Source organism: Panthera onca, chromosome A2 (assembly GCF_046562875.1).
Source record: "Panthera onca isolate mPanOnc1 chromosome A2, mPanOnc1 haplotype 2, whole genome shotgun sequence".
Classification (NCBI taxonomy): domain Eukaryota; kingdom Metazoa; phylum Chordata; class Mammalia; order Carnivora; family Felidae; genus Panthera; species Panthera onca.
Genome location: NC_138340.1, coordinates 146,686,355 through 146,708,654, shown reverse-complemented (window position 1 = coordinate 146,708,654; position 22,300 = coordinate 146,686,355). Strand labels below are relative to the sequence as shown.

The following is a 22,300-nucleotide window of genomic DNA, read 5'->3' as shown; positions in this document are numbered from 1 at the left end:
CCGTTTCAGACAGCTGCCTTCTTGCTACGTCCTTACATGGCGGGGGGTGGGGTGGGGGGGAGCAGGGAGAGATCATTTCTCGTGTGTCTTCTCTTGCAAGGGCACTAATTCTCCACCCTCGTGACCAAATCACTCCCAAAAGGTCCCATTTACAAATACTGTCACATTGGGAATTAGGGTTTCAACACAGAAGTCCTGGGGGAACACGAACGTTCAGTCTGTAGCACTGAATGAAGTAAGGAAGGGCCTTCCAGGCACCGGGAACTGCACTTTCGGAGGCCTGACGTGAGCCATGTCAGAGGAACAGCTCCGTTGGCTGCAGGGTTGATGCTGGAGCAGAGCAGCCAGCGAAGGAAAGAGCGTTCAGAAATGAAGTGGGAGAGGTACCACAGAAGGCCTATGTGGTGGGCACTTGGGATTTGATTCCCAGTGGCATGGGGGAGCCTGTCTCCAGAGGGAAAGATGTGCTAGGACTTTTCATTCCTAAAAGGTCACTTTGGATGCTGTGGGGCTGGGGTCGGGGGCCAGGAGTGGATGTGTGCCGTGGTCTAGGTGAGAGGTGGTGGCTGAGAAGACTGGGTTGGTAGCAGTGGGGGTTGTAAGAGGTGGTTGGACTGGGGACACTGAAGGTAGAGCCGGTACCTTTTGCTGAGAGATCCGTTGTGGGGTGTGACCTGACCCCAACGTTACAGGGTTACGAGGTGGGCCTTTGGGTGATTCGGCTTCTATCTGAGGGTCATAAGAGTGGGGTCCTCGTGATGGGATTGGTGTCCATGTAAGAAGAGGAGCGACCAGAGCTCTCTCCCCTCGTGCCCCGTGAGGACACAGTGAGAAGGTGGCCACCCGCACAAGAAGAGAGCGCTCACCAGGGCCCAACGCTGCTGGCGCCCTGATCTTGGACTCCATGCCTCCAGAACTGGGAGAAATAAGTTCATGTTGTTTAAGCTAGCCAGACTGCGGTGTTCTGTTACAGCAGCCCAAGATGAAACCCCTTCCCTTCCGATTTATTTCTTTCGTGAGCTATGCACGCCAGGTGTACAAAACTAAGTAATTAAATTCAAACGCTACAGCGGTGTGTAAGGTTTAAGTAAAAGTTTACTTTTCTCCCTCCAGAAGTAACCCCTTTGAGGTATCCATTTGAAAGCTTGGGTTTTATTCTACTAGACCCATGGTTTCTTTTTTAAAAAAAATTTTTTTTACGTGTATTTTTTCATTTTGAGAGAGAGAGAACAGCAGAGGGGCAGAGAGGGAGAGGAAGAGAGAGAAGCCCAAGCAGGCTCTGCGCTGTCGGCACAGAGCCTGACATGGGGCTCAGACTCACAAACTGTGAGGTCATGACGTGAGCCGAAACCAAGAGTTGGACGCTTAACCAACTGAGCCACCCAGGCGCCCCTAGACCTGTGCCGTCTAATGAGGCAGCCATTTGCCACTTGTGGCTTTTCAAATTTACTCAATTACAATTAAGTACAACTAAACACTCAATTCCTCAGTCATACATACCGGCTATGTTTCGGGTGTTCAGTAGCCATGACTAGCTGCAACCGTGTTGGACAGAATAGACAGCATTTCCATCATCACAGAATGTGCTATCGAATGGCACTGTTTTAGATGAATTCTATTCATATACAAATGTGTGTGTGTGTTATATATACGTGCATGCACACACACATACACATATCTGTGCAGTTGGCATAATATTGTACATACTCTTCTGCAATTTGTTTTTTCCACCTAACAGAGAAACTGTTAATTTGGTGTGATCCACACACAGCATCATGCCAGGAAAATTTTAAAACAGGGTGCATAATCAAACATAGAGTTTTAGTACATTAAAAATCTTTTAATTTCAGATTTTAGAGGTAATCGCAACACATCCTAATGCTTGTTCCAATTTTAACTAAACAAATTAATTTTGGAAATCGTCCACTCAGCCTTGGGTATGTAAAGAAAGAAGGTTCAGGAGCTGTAGTTTGAGCTTAATCTACCGTGTAGATTGACATACACACCTGCGTGCGCACACACACACACACACACACACTCACACACTTCCTGTTATTTCTGTTTTGTAACAGGGATTATAACCTTCTCCTGTTTAGCATGCTCACTATTCAGTAGACCAGCACTGTCCAAAATGGTAGCCACTAGGCACATGTGGTTATTTAAATTGAAATTAAACATTTAGTTCCTCAGTTGTACTAGCCACATTTCAAACGTCCATTAGCCACGTGTGGCTGGTGGATAGCGTGGATCTGGAACGTTGTCATTTCACGGAAGAAACTTTCTTCAAGGGGTGCCTGGGTGGCTCAGTCGGTTAAGCGTCCGACTTCACCTCAGGTCATGATCTCGCGGTCCGTGAGTTCGAGCCCCGCGTCGGGCTCTGTGCTGACGGCTCAGAGCCTGGAGCCTGTTTCGGATTCTGTGTCTCCCTCTCTCTGACCCTCCCCTGTTCATGCTCTGTCTCTCCCTGTCTCAAAAATAAATTAAAAGGTTAAAAAAAATTAAAAAAAAAAAAAAGAAACTTTCTTCAAGTCCATTTCTCATTTAAATGCAGTGATTTTTCCACAGGTAGAGGGTGGGGGACTCTGTCCAGGAGGATGTCTGAGAATTTGTGGAAGTGACTGGAGAGCTTGCGCTTCCATGCCCTTCCCGGTCAAGATTCTCATCCTCCCCTTTGAAGACGCATGTCCTCCTACTATCTTTGAGAATTAGTGTTCCGTAGTAAGTTAATTGTGGGAAAGAATATTGGTACTGATAGCATTGCAAGGTTAGAATATTATTTTGATAATTGGCAACGCATACACGCTATTAAACTGCATCTATACACACAGTAGGTGTCACTGCTCAACTTGCAATAGAAAGTGTTTAGTAACAAACTGTTCAGTTACTGTGGGTGCTGACAGCGTATTATGTTTAAACTTTTTAAATCGAGAAAAGAATAGACTATTGGAAATGCACCCTTTTGTGGAAAATAGATGTATTTATGTTGACATTTATGTTAGGAAATATGTAATCTGGACAGATTCATAGGAAACAGGAAGAATAGTTCCCTGTGGGAATGGAGATGGTGTAAGAGGGAGACAGGTATGATAGAATGACTTTTTTGCTCTCTGCCCTTTCTTTATGTACCTTGTGACTATGTGCTTATGTTAATACAAAAATTAATAAATAAAATGAAGGAAAAAAACAAAATACATCCTTAAAATGTGCGGGATACAGAATAGATGGTTTAGGAGGTAAGGGTCACTTAGGACAGAAGGAATTACATAGATTTATAGGGCAGAGGGCTGGTCTGAAGTTTCACGTGACCATCAGATGAAACCTCGTGAGGCCTCCTGGCATGCCAGGACCCGGGCTAGGCAGACCATTTCTCACAGGCTGGTTATTTTGCAGTAATTAAAGCTGTTTGCAACTGTTTTATTACATATAACTTAATACATTTTAGGAGGAAAAAATACTCATAGTACTGAACTATTTTTTTTCCACGCAACCTCTCTTAACTCGCATGGAACACGGCTTAGGAAATGCTGATTTAAACTCTTGGAAATAATTATCCCAGAAAGATGAGGTTGAAAAGAAGTTGTTCCAGGTCTGAGGCACCCTGCTTCATTTACAGTCTTTCAGGAAGATGAATACTGGTGTTAATTGAGTTTAATTTGAATAGGGACATACCACAGCTTATTCAGCACACGGCGCCCACATAAAAGTCACACACACGCTGAACATGGACTTGGTCATCGACACTGCCCGGTCCTTTGCTTACAGCCTCTGTCAGGGACCTCCATCCTTTGCTTACAGCCACTGTCAGGGACCAAGAGGTGGGACAGTCCAACAATGTGGGGCGTGGGCACAAGGGACAAACCTCCTTTCCTCCACCATCACGTCTCCATATTTCAGCTTCCAGGCGACTGTGACATCAAAAATGGAGTGCCCAGATAGTCAAAACCAAGTGTTAGGTTTTGAAAACAGAATCCTGTAGTTCAGCAGAATTGATCTTCTTCTATGAAAGCAAGTGGCTGGGATTTGTGCTTTTTCAGGAAAGCAAACTAAGGGAAAACTAGTTAAGGAAAAATTATGCCCTAAACTACAAGCGTTACAAAGGAAATCTTGTTTGGGGCACCTGGGTGGCTCAGTCGGTTGAGCGTCTGACTTCCGCTCGGGTCATGATCTCACGGTCTGTGAATTCAAGCCCCGAGTCTGGCTCTGTACTGACAGCTCGGATCCTGGAGCCTGCTTCAGATTCTGTGTCTCCCTCTCTCTCTCCCCTCCCCCGTTCATGCTCTGTCTGTCTGTCAAAAATAAACATTAAAAAAAAAAAAACAAACCCCAAAAAACCAAAGGAAATCTTGTTTGTGGTGGGAGTTTGAGGCAATGACTTCCCAAAGGCAAGGATAATTTTCAAAATACTGAATGACCGGCACAGCACAGGAGTTCACACATTCAGAATAGATGCCAGCCTTGCACAACTGGTGTGGCCGTACCAGTGTGTACAGGCTGAGTGTCATTCCTGCCGGACAACAAAGCCATTCAAGACGAGAAATGAGCCATTACTGGGTTTTGCGGCCAAGCCTGCGGGTTGTCCCCTCAGTGTCCGTAACACCCATCTTTATAGAGTCACTAGTTGATATGGGGGTGCTTGGCTGCTTTATGGCCATATGACTAAATTCTCGTTAGTGGGAGGCATATTATCATGTGGTCTTTTCTAGAACCTTCCTTAAGGGACAGTATGTGTCCCCCCTCTCTGCCCTCTCTTTATTTATGCCTTTCCCATTCCGCTTCCTAGAATGTGGATGCCGCCATCTTGAGCCACGGAGTTGACGTCACAGCAGTAAAATAAGTAGAGGGCCACACTCGCCTGAGAAAGAAACTTCTCCTGTTTAGGTCACAACTACTTTGGGCTTGAAGACACCCTCAGCCCAACCTAATTCTAACTATTGTGGGTCCCTCATCTCCTAGGCAAATTCAATTTTATTTAAACTCTTAACACTCCTGTGAACTTGGTATTCTTGTTCCTTGGTAAGGGATTAGGAGACGGAGGTTGAATAAAAACGAAACAACTTGCCCACGTATCAGAGCCAGCATTTGAATCCATGTCTGATCTTTCTGACTTCAGATCGCCAGGAGCTTAATCCTTGCTTTAGTAATTAATGTGGAACATAAAGGGCATGTGGCACATGGTTTTGTAACATTCATGCTTTGGCAGAGCCCCAATTTTGTGGATTTTTTTCAAAAAGACGTTGGGTTTTTCAGAGAAATTCATTTGTGGCTTTTTGAAACTGACAAACATGTTAACTGTTTCTCAGTCAATAATACTTATCAGAAAAGCGTTTCTTCTTAATTTCAAAGAAAGCCGTGTTGTTCCTCTCATTTCCAGTGTTTGCTTCATTGTCATTTGCTAATTAGGACATTTCTATGAAAAGAGGATATTTCGAAGAGAAACTGTGTGATTCAGTTTCTTCAGTTCTATCTACACCGAAGGAAATTTCAAGAAAATTTGGGATTTTTTTTTTAGAATTCTCATCACTGTGCAGCAACTGCAGAACATTCCCCACCCCCATTTCTATTACGTGATAATGTAGAAATTAGGATGTTAGTGGGATGAAGGTTCTGAATTATTCGGATTGTCACATGGGGGCAGCCTCCACAGCCAGCCTTTCTGCACAATTTAGACAGGAGAACAGAGACGCGAGGTGGCTGTGTGCCATGCGCGGGGCGAGGGTGGAGTGGGCAGGCTGGCAGCCGATGCCGGGAGCGCAGGGGCGAACCAGCAGGTCTGGGGAGGCTGGTAAAGCAGGTGCGGTGCAAACAATGAGTTGGCAGCAGAACCTGCAGTAGGTGGGGGACCTTGACCTGCTGCCGGGGCTCCCGGTGGTGCCCTGGGCGATGCTTCAAGTCCATTCATTTTTACGGTCTCACAGTGGACACTTAATTGGTCAGAACAGCAGTGTCTTGAGTGTATTCCTGGGAACGCTGTACCTGCAGGATTTGCCGTGTAAAAAAGAATTCTGGGAAAATGCCGTGTTCTAATACCTCTCTTGGAAATTCACAGCATGCTTTTAGCATTTTAAAAGTCTAAGGTGAGAAATCTATTCTACTTGATTTAACCCAGTTTCTGAAACTTCCTTGAAAATAGAAATTGTACTATTTTTTTTTTTTTTTAATACAGCATCCTGTGGAGACTGCTTCATGATTCTTTCAGTAAGCGGTTAGCAGTGGCCTTGGAAGTGGCTGCTTGGGCAGGTTGAATTCCTGAGAAAATGTAGGATTTGCATCTAACCACATGGGACTTTTCTTGGCATCCTCTTTGCTCTTATTTGCTGGTCCATATTCTCGAAAGCGTCCTGCATCTCTGCTGGTATCGAGTTCATGGCAGCAAAACTCTAATGCTTGAAAGGCCCGTTTAGGTCATGTAATCGTGCCTCTTCATTTGCTGCCTCAGAAGAGGTTAAGTCATTTGCCAGAGTCCCAAACAGCTAGTAAGTGAGCATGGGGCCAGGGTCTCTTCATGTGCCATTACTTGGTTCCTAGTGGAAATTACTGGACTTAGTTCCTTACTTTCAAGCCTTTTTTTTAGTGCTTCCTCCTGATTGGGATGGATAAGAGCAAAAGAACTGACGTTTGATGCCTGTCAAGGTTTGGCATTGGAATAAAAATGAGCAGAAGAGGGAGTGCCTGGGGAGGCATGGATGCTGCTCAGTAAAAGAAGTGCCACAGAGGAAACCCAAAAACCCGGATCAGGACTGCTGTGAATAATCATTTTATTTGTGTGGCTAAGAACGACTTACACCAAGCTCTGTCTGCAAGAGAATGCGGAAAGTGGATTACTTCTGGGTGGCCCCTAAGCGAGAACAAATGAACAGCTGAACAGACAGTGCCGCGGCTGTCGCCATACTTTACAGATCGGCAGCGCCTTGAGCCCATCGGGCGCTGCTCATTAACCGCCATGTTTTTCATGGCATGAAGGGTTTGGAAAGAATGATTTTTGAAATTTCTCTTCCTAAGGCCAAGAGGATTGACATCATTAGGGCCCACATTATGATTTTGCTTTAATTTAGATTTTCTTTCTTTCATGGTGAACTTATTAGACCCTTATTCATTAATGCTATATGAAATTGGATTCTTTTATTATACAAGAGGTTTTTTTTTGTTTTATTTATTGTCATAATTTCACCTGTCATAAATTTTTGTGGCAGTAATTTTGAGTGTTCTCTTTTTTTAAAATGTTTATTTTGAGAGAGAGAGAGAGAGAGAGAGAGCGAGCGAGCATACACTCGTGCACATGCAAGGGAGGGGCAGAGAGGGAGGAAGAGAGAGAACCTCAAGCAGGCTCCATGCTGTCAGCACAGAGCCCAATGCAGGGCTCGATCTCAAACCTTTTGTGAGATCGTGACCAGAGCCGAAATCAAGAGTTAGACGCTTAACCAACGGAACCACCCAGGCGCCCCAATTTTGAGTATTATGTTTTTATGAACCACTGTCTACAGTCTTAAATTTTAGAGAAAAATAATAAAGCCACAGTATTTTCTCCTGTTTGAACTGGAGTAATTCTTCTGTCAGAAGGGAGAAGGTTAATGAAAGATCATTTTGATTGAGTAGGCCTGACAACTCTTGCTTGAACTTTGTTACTTAACTGCTCCTCTGTCTTTGAATTGCTCTGATTATTATTAGGTTCTTTTTTATTTGGGTGGACATCTGCCTTACGACGAGTTTGGCCTGTGTTCTTGGTTTTGTCCTACAGCCCTATTCAGGGAGAGAGGTCGGAAACCCTACTGCATATGTATATTCTATACATTGTGGTTTTTAAAAAAATTTTTTTAGTGTTTATTTTTTGAGAGAGACAGAATTCGAGTAGGGGAGGGGTAGAGAGAGAGGGAGACACAGAATCTGAAGCAGGCTCCAGGCTCCAAGCTGTCGGCACAGAGCCCCACGTAGGGCTCAAACCTACGAACTGTGAGATCATGACCTGAGCCAAAGTTGGATGTTTAACTGACGAGACACCCAGGACCCCCTGTATATTCTATACATTCTGACTTAATTTTATAACAAGGCTGGCAGGTGGGTATCTTTCACCTCCCTTTTACAGATAAAGTAACAGATTCAGAGACTGAAGATCCTGAATGATTTTAGAGACCAAATGAGTTGCCAGGGCCATGATATAACAAGTAATAGCTGACTGTCTGTCAGTAGTGGCCCTTCAAGTGGGAGAAGGGGGCAGGATGATACCTGATGGAACAAGGTTCATGTTCCTCATTGCTGTGCAGAAAATCTCTTCATCTCCCAAATCTAGCCTACACCTGAAATAGGATGGATGGTAGGGACAGGAAGGTTTGCCTGCTTGTCTTGTGCACACCTGTTTCCTTTATCCTCTTCCCTGGAAATGTTACCAAACTTCACAGGGGTTTCCCATGACAGCTGGTTAATTGTAATGTCAATTGAAGCCTTTTTAATGTAATATAGACTCATTGAGTCTATATAGGGAAATCAAATGATATTCAGACTCAGCGAGTACTTGCCAGGTCTCAATAAATACCTGTTGAAGTATCAAGTGGTGGCCTTTGAAATCGGAAGATACGGGTATCTGTGGGAATGCCATCTCCTCTACCAGGCACAGCTGGCATGCATCTACCTGAAGAGCTCCTGAGGCCGGCGTTGGATTGAGGCAGCATGGCTGGAGTAGTACCTAATGATCCCTAATCAAAAAGTGGGGGAAGCAAAGTCACACAGTAAAAGCTGGGTTGAGTGTCAAGTTGGAAGGAAAAAATTCCACATGGATCAGAATCAGTAGGAACTGGAATTAAGAATAAATTCCAATGCGAGAAGCTGTGGTGGGTGAGTAACGCAGGTCTGAAGGTGTGTAGATGGGTTTAATGTGAGCAGACCGTCCTTCTAGGTGTATCCCCTAGAGAAACTTTGGAACATGTACCTAAAGAGACAAGTTCAGGAAGACCCCATCCTTTAGCTTTTATTGATGCAGACATAAGTATAAAAATATGAAGATATCCATGGGATAGGTAAGCACCAAAAAGTTAGGATAATGGTTTGAGCTGAGCCCTCCATTTGTTGTTGTTGTTGTTGATGCATAATTTAATTGTCCTAAGTTAAGCATCTAGAATCCTGTACTCAGCAGATATGTGTTTTGTGTGTGTGTTTGTTCTCTTAGCTGATGAGGCTGATGGAAACACAGAGTAGGAAGGAGTCAGAGAGAACATCAGGTCTCTCCTTTTGTAGATGATGAAGCAGCGATGCAGGGGTGAACATTCCAGGTTGCTAGTGGTAGGAGTGGGAATAAGAGCCAGGCTTTTCTGACTGCTGTCCAGGCCCCTCTGCACCACACCGTACATGATCTCTTAATGAAGGCTCTTTTCTGTAAACCCGTGTACTGGTACCATGCCCCTAGCCCTTTGTAGTCCTCCATTAGAGCACGTTTGTGGACTCTGGTGTTTTAAGGTATAAGTTTCTAAATTATAGCAACTGCATAGCTCACCAAGCCCTGAGTGCGTTTTTCTTCTGTGAAAATGTCTTAGGGTCTATCCACATTTCATTTTTTCCTCCAAGATGTTTTATATTTTTTTTAATTAGAAACAAACAACTTTTTAATAAAAAAATCTTATAAGCCCCAACTTTACATGGATTATTTGTCCTAAAAAAGCTTTGTAGGACAAATTCTTAAAAGTTGTCAATAATTAAATAATTTCAACAGGAAAAATCTTAGGGATTCTCAGCCCTCAAGCTGACATTCATTTGTGGTAACACAACATTAAGTTCAGTTAGAAATTGACATAATTGCTTCAAGGAGTAGCATAGTTACCACAATATGACCTAAAAAGGCATTGTACATTCTCTATAATATGGTTCTTTGTCAGTTTTTCTTGAACTCCTTTGTAGCTATTGCACACCCAGAGTCTAAGGCCACAGTAAAACACAAAACTGCCTAATTTGGCACAGAATATCAACCTTTCTTAAATTGTGTTTAATGCAAAAACAATGGAGTATATAGACAAATTAAATCAGTGAAAACAGGGGCGCCTGGGTGGCTCAGTCGGTTAAGTGTCTTGACTTGGGCTCGGGTCATGATCTCACAGCTTGTGAGTTCGAGCCCCATGTTGGGCTCTGTGCTGACGGTTCAGAGCCTGGAGCCTGCTTTGGATTCTGTGTCTCCCTCTCTCTGCTCCTCTCCCGCTCACGCTGTCTCTTCTCTCCTTCAAAAATGAATGAACATGAAAAAAAATTAAAAATAAATCAATGAAAACAATGTATTGCAGGTTAAGTGTAGGTTAAATGCCAGGGACTAGTGTTGTGAACTAATGAGCCCCAAGTGCTGTGGAATGAGAACTTCTGTACCACACGCTCCACTTCTAAAGTCACAGTGATGTTCACTAATGACTTAGGTCCTGTGGCGCCCAGCTGGTCCTCAGGTGCTGCATACACAAGTCATTCTTCTTAAATGCTAAGAAGTGCCATATACCGAAAATTGCATTATTAGAGGAAGCTGCCTGTAAAGCAGCTCTCAACCCAAGGGAATATATGGGTGTGTTAGAAATGGAAACAGGTGCACGTGCATGTGTGTGCGTGTGTGGTGTGGCTGGGTCGATGGAAAAAAAGAAAAGAAAACCAGCGTGTTAACAACTTCTTAAAGAGGGGCGTGCAAGTAAACCCCTCTTTCCCTTTCCTCTGCCTTTGTCCTCAGCCCTGAGATTTATCAGTTTGATTTCATTCACAGTCACTGAAGGTTTTTCCTTCTGATAAGCATTGATGCCTTTTTGTAGCGTAGAATGAGTGACTGATGGCATTGTTTGGCCAGCTCGTAATCAGTGGTGAGTAGTGTCCAACATCGTATTTCTAAATAACGATCCTCCTTCAGTATTCTGTAGTCTTCTTCTGTCCCAGGTTCACTTAAAATTTCGATGACTGACTGCTTCTAGCCAAAGAAGTCATCCCTCAGCTGGTTCTGCCTGGGTAAACTGAAACATCATTGGGATATTTCTGTTTTATTCAGTGTGATACTACTCTGATGCTTAAAATAGTTTGGGTGTAATTCTTTCTGCACTTGGGGAATGGTGGTGGTCTTTATTTTGATTCAAGTAGCAATAGTAATTTTCAGGACACGAGATACACAAAAGTGAAACAGTGTATTTCACATATTTTCATAGTAAAATGTTGTTTTGTGAAGGTGAATGACAAGCTGATTTGTTGCATTTCCTCAAGCACATTAGTCTGAAGGCTGTGCTCTCAGATGTCTCCTCTTTTTTCTCTCCCTTTTGTCAGCAGATGGCGTATTACCGTTCCCTCTCACTTCTGTTTTCTTCGCCTTTTTATTCTCCTCTTTCCTCCTCCTCTTCCTCCCTTGCCAACCCCCCACCTTGGCAAACATTTGTCACAAGAATGGATGCTGTTATGAAAAAAAAAACAAAAAAGTCTGGCTGTGACATGTTGTCTTTTCAAAAGTACAAGAAAGAAAGGAGGAAACAGGTTTTCATTGCTTCGGGCATAATACAGCTGGCTAATTTTCTCTGCTAACACTTTATTAGAGGAACACTTGTTCCCCTTTAGAGCGGATCTGACATTTTTTTGTTACAGTTATGTTTGCTTTTATATTTCTATCATGTTGTTTTGCATGCACATAGCGCCTCTTTTCCCTTTTAGGTGGATGGGCCCTTTCATTAATTTTACATGTTTTTACCTATTTATTTAGTAATTTTTTAGTGTTTTATTATTGTGAGAGAAAGAGAGTGCGCACGCTCGCACAAGTAGGGGAGGGGCAGAGAGAGGGAGACACAGAATCCGAAGCCAGCTCCAGGCTCCGAGCTGTCCGCGCAGCTTGAACGGACGCGGATGCAGGGCTTGAACCCACGGACTGCGAGATTATGACCCGAACTGAAGTTGGGTGCTTAACCGACTGAGCCACCCAGGCACCCCAATTTTATGTGTTTTTAAATACAGAACTTTTTCCACAGGAAAATCCTTTGATGTACAGATAAATAGATTAAAATACATTTGCACTTAATTTTGGGAGTAAAACTCCTGTGACAGTGATTGGGGCTGTCGTGAACATGAGGTACACGGTGGAGAATACGTACAACTTAATGAGAGGCTGTTAATGACTGGAAGAGGGTTCATTAATATGCGTTGTAAAACTAGGCTGTACGTGGAATGTGTGAGGGAGCTAATTAAATATTCTAAGGAATCCTACGAACCCCATATTCCTTCTATTCTTTTCTTATTCTTTCTGCCAACAGTAAATATCAAATGTTTCCAGAACGGATACTGCATAAAGAGCAGGTACACGGAATTGTCTGTGCTCTCAAAGGATGCAGCCTTACTGAATGTAATTTGGGAGTCCACTTTCCTCCTTTAGGAAGAATGGTACAGTGAGCCCAGTTTGATCTTTAACGTATTATTACCACCGTCTCTGCTTGCGTAAATCCCAGTTGCAACGCAGCGCCTTCTTTCTGATTATCTTCATTCTATTCCTACCCCTCTTCACTCACCCACCTACCGCCAAAGCAAAGTGATCTCCGGCTCCTCTGAACACCTGTAGCATTTGTGCATACCTGCTTTTTGACCTTGTCACTTCCTACTTTGTAGCATAGTTACTAACAGCTGTTGGACGGAAAGCATCTTGATCCCCAGTAGTTCTGAGCACAATGCCCTGAACGGAAATGCTGCCCACTATTTGACTTATTGAATGCGTATTGGATATTAACTTTATAAGTGCATTGGCTCCTAGAATCAGTCAGACCTGGGTTTGAAACTCAGCTCTGCGATTCTGGCCAAGCCTTAACTGCTCTGAATTTCAGTTTCCTAATCTGCAAAGTATATGTGATAATGACTGCTTGGTAGAGATGTTGTAGGGATAGAAAGCAGTGGTGTAGGTAAAACACAGTGCTTGGGGCATAGTAGATGCGCAGTTTTCTACATGTGTACCCACATGTCCTCCCCGGACACAACACGCACACACACACGCATACACACACACACAGTGTATGTGTGCACGTGCAAGATGCTAGGCCCTCAGAGACCAAAGCACACAAGTCCTGTGCTCATGTTGCTTAAAGAAGAAATGAAACCATACAGGGTGCAGAATTGTGGTTCTGTTGGGGCAGTGGAGAGGGTGTACCATGGGAGTTCATGGGTTTCTCCCAGAGAAAGGATGGATATGGTTTAGGGAAAGTGTTAATGCAAAAGATGGCAACTGTGCAGAAGGTAGGAGAATGGGTAGGGCTTGAATGAATGTTACTGAAGGCTAGAGAGGAAGATACGTACTTGAAAAGATTTGTCTCTTCAAAAACTATTGTTGTGCAGTAGAACTTCCTGGTCAAGGACTGAGATTGGAGATGAATGTCTCTACTCATCTGCCGGTATTTTTCTCAGAAACTTGCATGCCTATATGGGCTTTCCGATGACCCACCTACTCCTTTTGGTCCAAGTGTGGTAGTTGCCACCAGGCATGTTGGAAACGATAAAATAGTTCGGTAGCAACTTCGCCAGCGTTCTAAATTTGGTAGTTGATAGCACTGTATTGGGTGCCTTTCCCATGGGCATGGAGAAGGGGAAAATGAACTTGGTAACTGCCTGTAAAAAATACATCAGCAGGAAGGTTTTCAGCTTAATGGTGATAAAATAAAATATAATACAGAATAGCTCCCTAGTCCTTTCCATACACAGATTTTTCTAAATGCTTTGAAGTAGATGGGGGATAAAAGAAGCCTGTAATACTAAACCGTCCAAAAATGAAATCAAATGCTTTATGCCTGTTGGGTATTGTTATCACCCAAATTCAAGTGTGGACCTTAATGTAGAGTCTACAGTCGATAAAGTTAACACTAGTGATCCCAGTTGGCACAGAGAACTACCGCTCAGACTGCTGAATCCATTAAGTCATGGAATTGGGTTTAACTGTTCCCCTCAGAGGTTGAAAATCTTCACAATGAGGAAAAACCACCCATACGCACAATAGGAATGTATTCGAGTCCTTACCTAAGGGCACTGTGACTGCAGTCTCCTTGGAAAAATTTTAGGAGTGGTCTGAGCTCAGTTGAGTTGTGTTGTTCGGCCTCTGCTTTTCCTCAGCCACAGCTGGGCTGTGCTGCTGCAGGGAGGGCTGGAGGAGCTGGAGAGGGACGCAAGAGAGCATCTCATAGACCCGTCTACTTCAGAGCTAGAAAACCGGTGACACGTGGCTATATAGAAGTCTCTTTAGCAGCAACTGCATTTGAGTTCAGGTACTTCTTTGATGTTGGGAGATGTCCGGTATATGTTACAGCAGTGAGGTTCCACCGACCCCATTACTGATCCTGTAGCCAGGAAGGGGCTGATCTCTCCTGGCTATTCGCCCTCTTTGCCCCACCTTCAAATGCCTCTCCATTTCTTAGACTGTTTAAATCGGACATTGGGAAGAATTTATTTTTCCTCAGGCTTCGCAATCCTGTTTTGGTTGTAAAACAAAGTCAGAGACAAGAGCCTGGAGGTGTGTGCTCTAGGGTTATGGTGCTGTTCCTGTCAATTACTTGCTGTATGATTGTAGGTAACTCAGTTTCTAAATACTTGTGTTTGCTCATTAGTGAAATGAACCTATCTCACTAGAGAACATAGATTTGTAACCTGGAATCCATAGATGGACTTCTGTGAAACTACATATGTAGTTACATATTTTTGAAGCCCTTACCCTTTTTTTGGATTCTCAGAGGAGTCTGTGAACTCTTCTTCCCCACATTAATCTCTCTGCCTTGGAAGTTATTGTGAATTTGGTAAAAGATAATAGGTAAAAAGAGCTTTAGTAATCTGAAAAACATCATTTCAAGTAGATTAGAATCACTCTCTGCTGAGACCATCTAATTCATATTTCCTCTCTTTTGGAACTCCTCAATAAACACATCTGTTTTCTTGTAGTACCTCCCTTCTTCCCTCCTCATCTCTTCCATCTTTCCAGTTGTGGAAGATCTAGAATGGAAATCTGAGTACAGTTTTCCAGGCTTCAACACTTGTCAGACCTTTAGTTCAGTCTCAGACTTACTTTCCCTGACTGTGCTGTTTCAGCTTCTGCCAGTGCTTTGGAATGTGCTGAAAACTGACTTTAGGGTCTTCAGTTTCCATAATTTTCTTCTCGTTGCTTCTGCATTGGTGGTACTTCAGCCCCACATTGATATAGAGAAAAGACTAATTTCCTTTTTTTTAATCCTTTGAAAAAGATACCTTCAGCTGCTTACCCCATTTGAACTTATTACATATTCTCTTAAGTATATGAGCTTATCTTTTGTCAGCCAGAAACAGAAAGTAGAAAAAATCACCCTAGATTTCTTTCATAAGACTCTTGCATTCTAACCCAGATATAGGGGGAGATATAGGGGTGTTTGGGTTGAACATCGACTCTTGATTTTGGCTCAGGTCACGCTCTCACGGTCATGAGATTGAGCCATGTGTCAGGGTCTGTGCTGATAGCACAGCTCCCTCTCTGTCTCTGCCCCTCCCCCACTTGCATGAGCGGGCTCTTGCTCTCTCTCAAAATAAATAAACTTAAAAAGATAATAAAATGATAGATCACATAAATTTCCTAGTTCTTTGAGTCATCTATAATTACATAACAAACCATTCCAAAACTTACTGGATTAACACAATTATTTTATTTGCTCATGACTCTGTGAGTTGGCTGGGGCTCAGTTGGGTGGTTCTTCTGCTGGTCTCTCTGATGACCTACAGTGGTTGCAACAAGATGATGGCTGGGGCTGGAATATCCAAGACACCTTGGCTCATGTCCAACCACCTTAATAGGATCATCTGGTAGGTTTTGATCTCTTTCTCCCTGGCTTGCTTGGTCTTCTATATATGAGAGCCGCATATTGGTAGATATTTGAGAGGACAAGCCCCACTGTGCAAATATTTACCAAGCTTCTGCTTGCGTCATGCTTGCATGTACACCCCATCAGCCCAGCCCAGAGTTGTGTGGGAGGGCACGATGCAGATGTGAGTACCAGAAGTCCCATGGTTCATTGGGAGCTGCTAAGATAACATGCCACATTAGCATATAGGAGTAGCTCATTTCCTATTTTTATGAAATGAGTGATTCAGGTTTTCAACGCAGGATAGTTCACAATTCCAGCGAAAGGGAAGTATGTCCTTTGCTCTAAGGAAGCTCAGATTTAGAAATCTAAACAACAAGATGAATTTACAGAGCTTGAGGCAATTGAGTAAGGGATAAGATTTTGTTAGAAATGTTTGTTTTGGAAGTTGTATTCATCTAGAACTCCTCATTAATGTATTTTAAGAATTCATTATAATACACCATTAATGGCTTGATAAAAAGAAATAGAAAGGGTGGCAAGGGAGGAAAGAGAATTAAAGAAAATTTTTTTTTAAGTTTAGGAGGTTTTTTTAAAATTTCTGGGAGTTGTCACTTCAGGACAATCAGAAATCAAAACTTAAAGCGTCTATGGTATTAAAATCTATGAAGGAAAACCACTGTGACATAGTTTGTGTGGAATCAGTCGTACAGATTGATGAATGTCAGGTCATTTTCTCAAGGAGAGTCATAGCCTTTCTCTTCCTTTGAAATATCTGAGGAGCATTTTAATTTATGAGAAAGACCTGACAGATTAGGAGAAAGATCTGGTTACAGTTAGAGAACAGAAAGCTCACTGTACTGAAGTATAGTATTTCTGATTGTACTTAAGTAGGTTACTTATGTGTAGTACTTTATTTCGTTTTTATTTTTTTAATGTTTATTTATTTTTAAGAGAGAGAGAGAGAGAGAGAGAGAGAGGGTGAGCACAAGCATGCGTGAGGGGAGAGGAGCAGAGAGAAAGGAAGACGGAGGATCCAGACCAGGCTCTGTGCTGACAGCAGAGAGCCCAACGTCGGGCTCAAACTCATGAACTACAAGATCATGACCCGAGCTAAAGTCGGACGGTTAACTGACTGTGCCACCCAGGCGCTCCCTACCTCCCCCCCATATAGTACTTCTTAAACTTACATGTGCAAGCAAATCTTGGGGAACTTATTACAGTGCACGTTCTGATTCGGTAGTTCTGGGGTGTTGTACTTTTCTGCTGAGCTTCGGGGTGATTCGGTAGTGCTTGTCCACCAACAAGGCTTTAGTAGACCTAACCCTTCTGAGGTTCCTATCCTGGCCAAGCCTCTCAGGTAAACCCCCTTAATTCTCATACACACTGGTATGTGACTTTTTACTTCTGTCATTGACCCCCAGCAGGACAAACAGAAGCCCTTTTAGTGTCTTATCACACATGCTCAAGCCATGTATTTCACAACTAAGGAATAGGTATTAATTTAAAACTACAGTTGGCCCTGGAACAACCTGGCTTTGAACTTTGCAGATCCACTTATATGTGGATTTTTTTTTCTGACAAATACAGTACAGAACTGTAAATGTATTTTCTTATGATTTTCTTTTTTTTATGATTTTATTTTTAAGTAATCTCTATACCCAATGTGGGGCTCAAACCCAAGACCCCAGGATCAAGAGTCACATGCTCTTCTGACTGAACCAGCCAGGAACCCCCTCTTCCTACGGATTTTTTTAATAACATTTTCTTTTCTGTAGCTTGCTTTATTTAGGAATACGGTATGTAATGCATATAACCTACAAAGTACGTATTAATCAATAGGTGTTTGTTATCCATAAGGCTTCCGGTCAGTAGTAGGCTATTAGTAGTTAAGTTTTGGGAGAGTCAGAAGTTATGTACAGACTTTTGACTATTTGGTGTGGGGGGTGGTTAACCCTCAAGTTGTTCAAGTGTTGATTTTTAGTTCCTTTGGCATATGGCATTAAGTCATTTGTATAAATCTGGCCTTTGTTAATGGCTGTAACCCGAAAAAAGAAAATTCTTGGTTTAAATTGAATTGATTAGTCCCTCAGGGATTTCTTAACCATAACCCTCATATCTGGCTATCAACAAGACTTTTGCTTGTCTCAGATTCTTCTTGAAAGCCAAGGTATATAGAGGGCCAGACACTCTGGTCTGCCAACTTTTGTCAAGTGCTAGCTGGTAAAATGGGATCAAAGTGTATTCATCAGCACTCCCAAGACTCCACGTGAGCCATGGGCCCTAGAGGTGTGGCCATCCTTCCTCACTGTGGTGCGTTCAGTTCTCCAGAACTCTGTTTCTTATTCTGGGCTTACACATGTCTCTGGAAGTACTCAAGTCCAACCTGCCTTTTCCTATGCAGTTTTCAAAGTATATCCTTTCTTCCGACCTTCCTCTTCACAGAGGGAAGCAGTGCAGCCTCAGAGATCTAGCCCATCCAAATAGTCCTACCCAGAAATTTGTCTTCCAGTTAAAAAATGTTTTTAATTGGAAAATTATGTACTAATCTTCACCTCAGAAGACACTAATAGTGGAACTCTTTGAACAAAGGCGATGTGGGTAATAGGAGAGGGCTTTGGAACCAGACAAACTTGGATTTGCACCCTAGCTCAACTGTTATTAGCCTGATCTAAATCATTTTTCTAAATCAAATGAAATCTGGTGAGGGTTCCCACTTCTCAGGGTGTGTGGGAAATCCACTCTCAAGTTGTTGTTGGGACCCCTCACTTTCCAGAACGAGAGCAGGACTTCCGGTCCTCATCTGTTCATGGTTGCCACCGTTCATGCACCTGGCCTGGACCCTTGTCGTCACTCGGAAGGGAGGCTCATCAGTGTCTCTGCTTCCCTCACGGCTTTGTACAACACCCCAAACCGTGTGTTTACGACAGTGTCCCCAAATACCGTGTCAACATCTTTACCTGAAATCTTGCCCCCGGCAGTGCGTAAATGGGTCAGGGCTTTGCTCTTCGTGGGACCCTAACCTTCTCCTCTCCCCGTTTGGGGAAAATCAGGCCTACTGGTTGAATAACTCACTTTTTCAATCCCACAAGCCCACAGCCTTCATACCCATAGCTTTGGGGGATTCTAGCACTTTAATTCCTTTGGTCTCCACCTTTAAAACTCAGAGGTCCCCAGGTTAGTCCACCCATCCAGAGAATTTCCCTTTTTGTTATAAACACCACCAAAGGTAAAAAAAAAAAAAAAATGTGTGTGTGTGTGTGTGTGTGTGTGTGTGTGTGTATAGTTACAACCATTGCTGATATTACTGTGTGTTTACTTGGAGTCTGCTGCTCTTCTAGAAGACCATAATTTTCATTATTAAAAAATATTTATTTAATAATAAATTTATGTATTATTTAAAATTTTAATTATAAATTTATTATATAAATGTATATATATTTATGATATATATATTATATATACATTTGTAATTAAAATTTTAATATTTATATATAAATTTATATATAAATTTATAAAATAAATACATGTTATATATAAATTTATAATTAAAATTTTAAATAATACATAAATTTATTAAATTCATTTTTATTTATTGTTAGATAATAATATTATTTTAATTTATCTAACAACTCTAATGGTATTCCTATTTTTACGTGGAAGGAAATTGTGGCTTACGGGATTTGACCAAGCACCTGTGGCTAGTGAGTGGAAGAATCTCAGTGTGAGTGGAGATCTTTGGTTACGAAACCCTGGAAACACGGTGGTTGGGCTCTCCCATTGCCAGTGACTCTTTGAGCTTGCGTATATTTGTTAAACGTATTTCCCTTACCTGAAGACATTGGCGTCGGGTGGTTGCACTCCATAGCATCCTTCCATCTAAACAGTCTGTGACTCTGCGTAACTGCCGTTTTACTTCCCCTCTTTTTCAGCCAGAAAAGTGACTTTTACACTGTAAGGTATACATGGCTGCCGTAGTTCCCCGGGGGAAGGCAGCTCAGTGGGGGAGGTACCCAGTGACTACAGTTACAAATTAGTGGCTCTGAGCAACTAGTTTGTTGAAGGAGCTTTTGCAGGTAACCTCAGAAGGCCCCAATGTTGACCGCCTTTGAACAATCACAGCGAATTTGAAAGGGGTCAAATACAGAAGAAAAACCACTTTTGTCCAAATTTTAAATGAAGCAAGAGAATCTGGAAGCTCAGTCGATCCTTTGACTGTGGCTCACCAGTGGAACATAGAGTCAGAGAGGTGATTTATAAACCTTTATAAAAAAAGAGGTATTTATAAAATACTTTAGAAAAGTATGCAGTGTTAGGAGGTCCAGCATGAGATCACTAGAGGACAGATATTAAACTGACTTTGTTTCCTGTTTTGAAAGAGTCCACATATTAAGGGTATGTGGTTGATGTATTTTGTCTTGATTTTACTAAAGCATTTGACAGAGAATTCTATGAAGATGGTGACATGTTGATTAGATCAGTAGTTTCCTTTTTTTTTTTTTTTTTGCTCCCTCCTAAGAACTAGATTCTCATTTGCACTCCACACCTATTGGAAGAAAATTATTGAGCAAAGGGCCCAAGAATCCATATGTTAAAAAAGCTTATCCAGGTCCACTGCTGCCATTCCATAGACTGGCATTGGAGAAACACCACAGAAGTTTTCAAATTTGGGGAGAGGGGCAGGGAATCCCCTGCTCAAATAAAATTTTTTATGAAACTCTACCATATAAAACAGATAAAGCGACATATGATCCTAGTATAAATTTTTTGAAGTTTACACTTACAATTTTTTTTTTAAGTTTATTTATTTTGAGAGAGAGAGAGAGAGAGAGAGAGAGCGAGAGAGAGCAAGCGCACACCCAGGTTGGGGAATGGAAAACAAAGAGAGAATCCCACGCAGGTTCTGTGCTGTCAGCATGGAGCCCGATTCAGGGCTCAAACTCACGAACCGTGAGATCATGACCGGAGCCAAAACCAAGAGTCGGACACTTAACCAACTGAGCCTCCCAGGTGCCCCTGTGTTCATAGTGTTTACTGAAGAGTTAGAACAATGAGGCTGTTAATGAAAAAGTTTAAATCAGGTGCTGATAATCCCTGTGTTATAACTGTATTCACATCAGCTTCTGTGTTTCATGAGATTGTATACTTTGCTTTAAATGCATAATATTTAAGAAATCTGCTCTTATAATTACTCACAAATTATAACAGGGTTTTTTTTTTGGTGTGTGTTTGCTTCGTTTTTAAATGACTTGCCATGGAATCCCAGGATACTTTTTTTTTAATTTTTTTTTTTTAATGTTTATTTATTTTGGGGACAGAGAGAGACAGAGCATGAACGGGGGAGGGGCAGAGAGAGAGGAAGACACAGAATCAGAAGCAGGCTCCAGGCTCTGAGCCATCAGCCCAGAGCCTGACGCGGGGCTCAAACTCACGGACCGCGAGATCGTGACCTGAGCTGAAGTCAGACGCTTAACCAACTGAGCCACCCAGGTGCCCCCCAGGATACTTTTTAATTCCCCTAACCTAAGGTAGGGAATATTTGTTTCAGAACTGTAACCGTGTAATGAAACCTATGGAAACAATTGCTCACATTCCTTATCATAAATCTAAAGTCATACAGGAAACATCTAACTCCTAGAATAAATATTTATTCTCTCTCAAATAGGATATTATCACAAAGGACTTTTTACTGTGATGAAAGCAAGGCCGTATATGTGCCCCTGAGCCTCGCCTGGCATTTAATGGAAGCCCACACTTGGGCGTGGTTTTGTATGTGTGTGCTTACTTGAACAACTTCAGGAGAGCGGACTGTGCACACTGGTGTTTTTCCTAAGACCGAGGCAGGCCTACAACTTCCCTTACCAGTGTCACACTTACAAGAAGCCCACGTGTGCACATAGAGGTCCCCCAGCCAGGGTCATGAGGCATGACCTGTGTATCTGCAGTGGGTGACGAGTTTGTATATAAGCCATTTCGGTGTCATTTAAAACAACTAGAGCTTTGAAAATATATAAAATACATTCGAACATTAGGAACAGAGGGTGGTGTCCTCGGAGCACCTCCATGGGAGTGCTCTTTTTGAAAACATGGATCTAATAATATTGACTGATTCATGTTGAGGAAGATCCTTGATTTTCTGCGGAATACACAGATAAAGTTGGGGACAGCTAGGTAGTTGCAGATGAGAAAAATACCACAGTTGAGAAAGTGGATTTGTGTACACAAAGAATAGAGTACTGTTGAGTGCAAATGGGGAAGTGATCTCTTCTGGCCAGAAAATCAGGGAAGGCTTCCTGGAAGAGAAGACATCTGACGAGGCCTTTGAGGATGTTTAGGTCTTGGGTATGAGAATTATGAGGGAGAAGAAATGATGTTGTAGGGCAGTTCACCTTTTTGGAGAGTATGATTTTAGGCAAAAATAATGTACATGTCACTATTCTCTTACACAGATAACCTTCTTCACTAGTAAATTAGCTGTATGCGCATTCAAAAGTAGAATCCATTCATAATCTGGAAAGAGGATCATT

General features: G+C 42.4%; 1 protein-coding gene across 23 annotated transcripts in view; it reads left to right on the top strand.

Annotated features, from left to right (window-relative positions):
* LOC132679532 (uncharacterized) overlaps positions 1-22,300 on the top strand; it is a 222,147-nt gene that overhangs the window by 88,852 nt on the left and 110,995 nt on the right. The window lies entirely within an intron of this gene.